This window comes from Jaculus jaculus, chromosome 9 (assembly GCF_020740685.1).
Source record: "Jaculus jaculus isolate mJacJac1 chromosome 9, mJacJac1.mat.Y.cur, whole genome shotgun sequence".
NCBI lineage: Eukaryota > Metazoa > Chordata > Mammalia > Rodentia > Dipodidae > Jaculus > Jaculus jaculus.
The window spans coordinates 98,686,742-98,693,935 of NC_059110.1; the positions used below are offsets into that span (position 1 = coordinate 98,686,742).

The 7,194-nt window shown below is 48.4% G+C and overlaps 1 non-coding gene across 1 annotated transcript; it reads left to right on the forward strand.

Moving 5' to 3' along the window:
* The first annotated feature begins 6,298 nt into the window (after positions 1 to 6,298).
* Positions 6,299 to 6,462, forward strand: LOC123463911. The gene has a single exon (XR_006639278.1). It is a non-coding gene; the product is annotated as a U1 spliceosomal RNA (small nuclear RNA).
* Positions 6,463 to 7,194: the final 732 nt, after the last annotated feature.

Genomic DNA, 7,194 nt, shown 5'->3' on the forward strand with positions numbered 1-7,194 from the left:
GTATTTCGGTTCTGAATGGAAGCAAGCGTTTGTGTCCGAGCTCCTCCCGCCCCGCGCGTCGCGTGCGCGTGCGTAGTGTGAGTGCGCGTTCCCGGAGTGCTTGCCCGGCCGCTCTACACTGCCAGGGTCCTCAAGCAGGCCAGCCGACTTTTACACCCCCACCTCTGTGCCCAATCCCCCTGTGGTCCTCCTACCTACGAGTTCAAGACCACTTCGCTGCAGCCCTGGGGAAGCAGAGGCACGACGATCGCCTTTAGGGAGTTCCAGCCGACCCTGAGACTACATAATGAATTTCCGCCCAGGCTGGCCTACAACAAAACCCCCTCCCGCGGGGAACGGGGGTGGGGGGAGAGCGGGGACAAAACAAAAACAGCAGCAGCAGCACCACCACCACCACCACCAACAACAACAACAACATTATTATACTGGTTGCATACCTCTTAATTCCAGTACTCAGGAGGCAGATATGTAAGACCATCCTGATGCTTGCCACAACGTGAATTCTAGATCAGCCTGGGCTATTTCCAATACTACCTAGAAAAAGCAAAAAACAAAACGAAACAGAAAAAGAACAAATATAATAAAAACGTGTAGCTGTCACAAGGGATTATGTTTGTTCAAGGAGCTTGCTTGTAAAACCTGTTGGCCTTGATTCAATTCCCCACTGCCCACCTAGGCTGGACGTCAGAGTAGTGCTGCATGCATCCATACACACACACACACAAATAAAGATTATCTGGGCGTGGTGGCGCACGCATTTATTTAATCCCACCACTCGGGACGCAGAAGAAGGAAGATCACCGTGCCTTTGAGGGAGACCACCCTGAGACTAAGTAGTGAATTCCAGGTTAGCCTGGAGTAGAGTGAAAACCCTACCCGAAAAAAACCAACATCAGTAAAGTTTAGCTGGGAGTGCGGGCGCACACCTTTAATCCCAGCACTTGGGAGGCAGAGCAAGGAGGCTCATGGAGAGATCAAGGCCACCCTGAGGCTAACAAAACAAAACAAAACAAAACAAAACAAAACAAAAAAAACAAAACAAAAACGGGGGCTGGAGGGATGGCTGAGTGACTATGGCACTTGCCTGCAAAGCCAAAGGATCCAGGTTCATGAGTTCCCCAGGAAACACATAAGCCGGATAAAGAAGGTGAGACATGTGTATGGAGGTCCTGACATGCCCGTCTCGCTGTCTTTCTCTCAACATCAGTAAATGAATAAGCGGCTGGAGAGATGGCTCAGCGGTTAAGGCGCTTACCTGCCAAGCGAAAGGACCTTGGTTCGATTCTGCAGGACCCACGTAAGCCAGATGCACAAGGTGGCACGTGCCTTTGGAGTCTGTTTGCAGCGGCTGGAGGCCTGGCACGCCCATTCTTCCTCTGCCTCTCAAATAAATAAAAATAAAATATTGAAAATAAATAAATGATGTAAACGAATTAGTAATAAATAAATAAATAAATACTTAAAAACAAAAAGTTTAGCCCCGACATGGTGGCTGATGCCTTTAGTCCCAGCACCTGGGAGGCAGAGGTAGCTGGATTGGCATCAGTTTGAGGTCACTGAGACTACAGAGTGAATCCCAGGTCAGCCTGGGCTAGAGTGAGACGCTACCTTGAAAAAGGAAATTTAAAAAATTTATTCTTTTTACAGTTGAGGAGGGAGGGGTATGACCCAGTGGACCAACAGTTGCCCAGCATACTTAGGCGCTGGGTTCAATCACAATGCATTACTAATTTTTTCTTACTATAACTTTTCTTTTAAGAGACAACTTCAAAAATATTCAATAACCCATGCTAGTTCCCTCCTTCCCGTCCCCCACTATCCCCATTGATATTCCACTGTCCAGCATATTCCTTCCTACTCTCAATCAGTCTTTCTTTTACTTAATTATTTTATTGGTTTTTTTTGGTTTTGTTTCTGTTTCTCGAGGTTAGGGTCTCACTCTACCCCAGGCTGACCTGGAATTCACTATATATTCTCATGGCGGCCTTGAACTCTGAGCGATCCTCCTACCTCTGCATCCCCAGTGATGGGATTAAAGGCGTGCGCCACCAGCCCTGGCACACATTCCCTCTCTCTCCCTCCCTCTCTCTCTCTCTCTCTCTCTCTATTTTAAATTGTTCATTTTTACTTATTTACTTATTTGACAGAGAAATCGGAAGAGAGAGAGAGAGAGAGAGAGAGAGAGAGACAGAGAGAGAGAGAGACGAGAGAGAGAGAGAGAGAGAGAGAGAAAGAAAAAAAAAGAAAGAGAGAAAGAAAGAAAGAAAGAAAGAAAGAAAGAAGGAAGAAAGAAAGAAAGAAAGAAAGAAAAGGTGGGCCAGGGCCTCCAGCCACTGCAAACGAACTCCAGGGCATGCACACCCTCGTGCATCTGGCTAACGTGGGTCATGGGGAATCCAACCTGGCTCCTTTGGCTCTGCAGGCAAACGCCTTAACCACCAAGCCGTTTCCCCGGCCCGGATCATACATTGTTTCCAGCACTCCTTCCTGCAATGGACCCTGAGCCTTGGAAGGAAGGTGTGGTAGAGATATTTCAGTGCTGAGCCCTTCCTCCGTCACGTCTTCTCAACACCATGGTGGCTTCTGAGTCATCCCAAGGCCCCTGCCATGTGAAAAGAGAAGCTTCTCTAACCAAGAGTGAGAGTAGCATTAATATACGGGGATGAACATTAAGGGCGGTGCTTATTATCGGCAGTTTGGTGAACATAGTATATACGTTTAGCCAGACGGCAGCAGGCGTTAGACCCCTAGGGCTCCTGACTACCTCTGTTGTAGGTTTTCAGTATCAGGGATGTATTCCCTCGCGTGGAGTGATCCTCCAGTCCAATTAGAGGGCGGTTGGTTTCCCCCACAACAGACATGCCACTATTGCACCCATTGGCTCATCTGGCCTGACTGGCCAAATGTAAAGCTTACACTGTCAGTAGAGTATCTCCACTGGTGATTTCTCTTTCTCCTGTTGAATGGCATGCAGCGTACCTTTCTCCAACTTTCTGTCAGCTGGTCTCCACGGAGGAGGTTTTCAGCTCAGCTCCAGTATGATTTCTCAGTGACCGTACAACCCAAGTATGTGGAGTCTTCAGCAATGGGGTCTTACTGTCTATTCCCGGGGGCGGGGGGGGGGGGGAACCAAGAGCCTCGGCAGCGGCCTGTAGTGTTTTGGGGGCATCGGAGACCTCCCTGGCCAACAACTCCCTGGAAGGTATCCCATCCCTGGCACTGAAAATTTCCTAGTAACGTTGTCCAGAGCAGTCGGTTGCCATGTGACGGGTATATATATCCTCTTAGATTTTGGTGAGCCCCCCCCCTCCAGCCGTCCTTTACTCAGTCTCTTCCCACTGACCTCACTTAGGCCTTGTCACCCCCCATTAATCTGTTCTCCTACGTACCCGCATATACAATACCATCCTATTAAGAACCCTTCCGTCCTTTTCTGTTCCTTCAGTATCTCCTTTCTAGCTTACTGGCCTCTGTTCCTGAGTGTTATTCTAACTCACATAGAATCCAATCATTTGTAGCTAGGATCCACATAGGAGAGAGAACATGTGACATTTGGCTTTCTGGGCCTGGGTTACCTCACTAAGTATAATCCTTTCCAGATCCATCATTTTCATGCAAGTTTCATAATTTCATTTTTCTTTACCACTGAGTAGAACTCCAGCGTATAAATGTGCCACATATTCATTATCCATTCACCAGTTGAGGGACATGTAGGCTGGTTCCATTTCCTAGCTATTGTGACCAGAGCGGCAATAAACATGGTCGAGCAAGTATCTATCTGTAAGGTACCGGGACGAGTCCTTAGGATATGCGCCTAGGAGGAGTATAGCTGGGTCGAATGGCAGATCTACTTTTAACTGTCTCAGGAACCTCCACACTGCTTTCCACAATAGCTGGGCCAGATGGCATTCACACCAACAGTGTAGAAGGGTTCCTTTTTCCCATAACCCTCTCCAGCATTGATGGTCCTTTGTTTTTTTTTTTTTTTCATGATGGCATCCATACTGACAGGAGTGAGATAGAATCTCATTATAGTATTAATTGGCATTTCCCTGAAGGCTAGGGATGTAGAAAGAAAAATTAAGTGTTTATATGCCTTCTGTGTTTCTTCTTTTGAGAACTTTCTATTCAGTTCCATAGCCCATTTTTGAATTGAGTTGTTTGATTTCTTATTTTGTAGTTTTTTGAGTTTTTTGTATAATTTGGACATTACTCCACTGTGAGATGTATAGCTGGCAGAGATTGTTGCCCCCCCCCCCATTCTGTAGGCTGCCTCCGGTGCTCTCTTCACATTGTCCTTTACCGCACAAAAGCATTGTAATTTCATGAGGTCCCAACGTTTGATCCATGGTTGTTAATTCCCGAGCTGTTGGCGTTACATTCAAAAAGGCTTTGCCAAGACCCTTACGTTGTAAGGTTTCCCCTACTTTTTCTTTTCTTTGTTTTTTTTAAAGTATTTTATTTATTTCTTTATTTTATTTACTTAGAGAGAGAGGGAGGGAGGGAGGGAGGGAGGGAGGGAGAAAATGGGTAAGGCTGAGCCTCCAGCCACTAGGAATGAACTCCAGACGCATATTCCACCTTGTACATATGGCTTATGTGAGTCCTGGGGAATTGAACCCAGGTCGTTAGGCTTTGCATGCAGACACCTTAAGTGCTAAGATATCTGGCCATTCCCGCCCCCCCCCCCCCCCACCACCGTACTGTTTCCCCTAGCAGTTTTAGAGTTTTTTGGTCTGATATTAAGGTCGTCGATCCATTTGGACTTAATTCTCGCACATGGAGAGAGATAAGGATCTATTTTTATCCTTCCAGGGATACATATCCACTTTTCCCAGCACCCTTTGCTGAAGAAGCTGTCTTTTCGCCAGTGAGTATTTCTGGCATTTTTTTGTAGAAGATCAGGTGGCTGTGGGTACCTGGGCTTCCATCTGGGTCCTCTATTCGGTTCCATCGATCTACATGTTTGTTTCTGTTCCAGTACCGTGCTGCTTTCATTACTACGGCTGTGTACCATAGGTTAAAATCAGGTGTGATACGCCGGCTGTGGTGGCGCGTGCCTGCCTTAAATCCCAGCACTTGTGTGGTCAGAGGGAGGAGGATGGCCGTGAGTTCGAGGCCACCCTTGGTCTCACTCTATCCCAGTCTGGCCTGGAATTCACTATGTAGTCTCAGGGTGGCCTGAAGTCACAGTAATCCTCCTCCCTCTGCCTCCCGAGTGCTGGGATTTACATAATCATTTCGTTTTATTTCTGTTTGGTATTGGTTTTCAAAGTAGGGTCTCAGTTTAGCCCACGCTGACCTGGGATTCAGTATATAGTCTCAAATTGGCCTCAAACACAAGAGTAATCCTCCCTCTTCTGCCTCCCAAGTGCTGCCACCACACACCCCGCTACAGTTCACTTTTGAAAACTGGGCCATCCACTTATTTATTTTAGAAAGAAAGAGAGAGAGAGAGAGGGAGAGAGGGGGGAGGGAGAGAGAGAGAGAGAAAGAGACAGACAGACAGACAGACAGACAGACAGACGTGACAGACAGGGAACGGGCATTCCAGGGACTCTAGCCACTGCACACAAATTCCAGACTGATGTGCCACCTTGTGCGTCTATCTGGCTTACATGGGTCCTGGGGAATCGAACCCGGATCCTTTGCCTTGCAGACAAGCACCTTAACCGCTAAGGCATGTCTCCAGCCTCTTCTACTTGTTTTTGCAAAAAGCATATTTCTCAGTGTCTTAAGTAAGTTTTGATACTGTGTTGGACCGTATTCGTAGCTATTCTGTGGGCAGATTGGACATGCCTGCCTGCAGGGGCAGATCATTGTTAGATTGCCAAACTCATAGTCATTAAAAGGTCGTTCGTGTGTGTTGGCTAGGGGAGCTCCTGACGCGGAAGTAGGCGGGCCTTGTGCTAGTTGAGAGGGCCAGGCTTGCCAGGAAGTAGCATGGAAGATGTCCCTTGAGTCACTGAGCACTAAGAGCCCTTGGAAGCCTGAGCAGAAAGCAGTGAGTGCAAGGGCAGAGCAGCTCAGCTGTGTGCTGTGTGCTGTGTGAGCCGCTGGGCCTGTGCGTGACGTCACGTCGTATGTAAATGACAGGTTCAGTGCAGTGCATTTTGGGAATGCCTTCCCTGGAAGCTGTCTTAGGATCCCTTGAGCAGCAGTAAGAGATCGTGTGAAAGTATGGTGTAGCTTTGGTGCGAGCATACCGATGAAGGCAAAGTAGCGGGGGTTTGTGAGTGACCGTAATGTGTTAGGGAAGTGTATCTCGCGGGGTAGGGGCCGGCATGGGCGGCAACTCATACTTACCTGGCAGGGGAGATACCATGATCACGAAGGTGGTTTTCCCAGGGCGAGGCTTATCCATTGCACTCCGGATGTGCTGACCCCTGCGATTTCCCCAAATGCGGGAAACTCGACTGCATAATTTGTGGTAGTGGGGGACTGCGTTCGCGCTCTCCCCTGGTATTTCGGTTCTGAATGGAAGCAAGCGTTTGTGTCCGAACTCCTCCCGCCCCGCGCGTCGCGTGCGCGTGCGTAGTGTGAGTGCGCGTTCCCGGAGTGCTTGCCCGGCCGCTCTACACTGCCAGGGTCCTCAAGCAGGCCCAGCCGACTTTTACACCCCCACCTCTGTGCCCAATCCCCCTGTGGTCCTCCTACCTACGAGTTCAAGACCACTTCGCTGCAGCCCTGGGGAAGCAGAGGCACGACGATCGCCTTTAGGGAGTTCCAGCCGACCCTGAGACTACATAATGAATTTCCGCCCAGGCTGGCCTACAACAAAACCCCTCCCGCGGGGAACGGGGGTGGGGGAGAGCGGGGACAAAACAAAAACAGCAGCAGCAGCACCACCACCACCACCACCAACAACAACAACAACATTATTATACTGGTTGCATACCTCTTAATTCCAGTACTCAGGAGGCAGATATGTAAGACCATCCTGATGCTTGCCACAACGTGAATTCTAGATCAGCCTGGGCTATTTCCAATACTACCTAGAAAAAGCAAAAACAAAACGAAACAGAAAAAGAACAAATATAATAAAAACGTGTAGCTGTCACAAGGGATTATGTTTGTTCAAGGAGCTTGCTTGTAAAACCTGTTGGCCTTGATTCAATTCCCCACTGCCCACCTAGGCTGGACGTCAGAGTAGTGCTGCATGCATCCATACACACACACACACACAAATAAAGA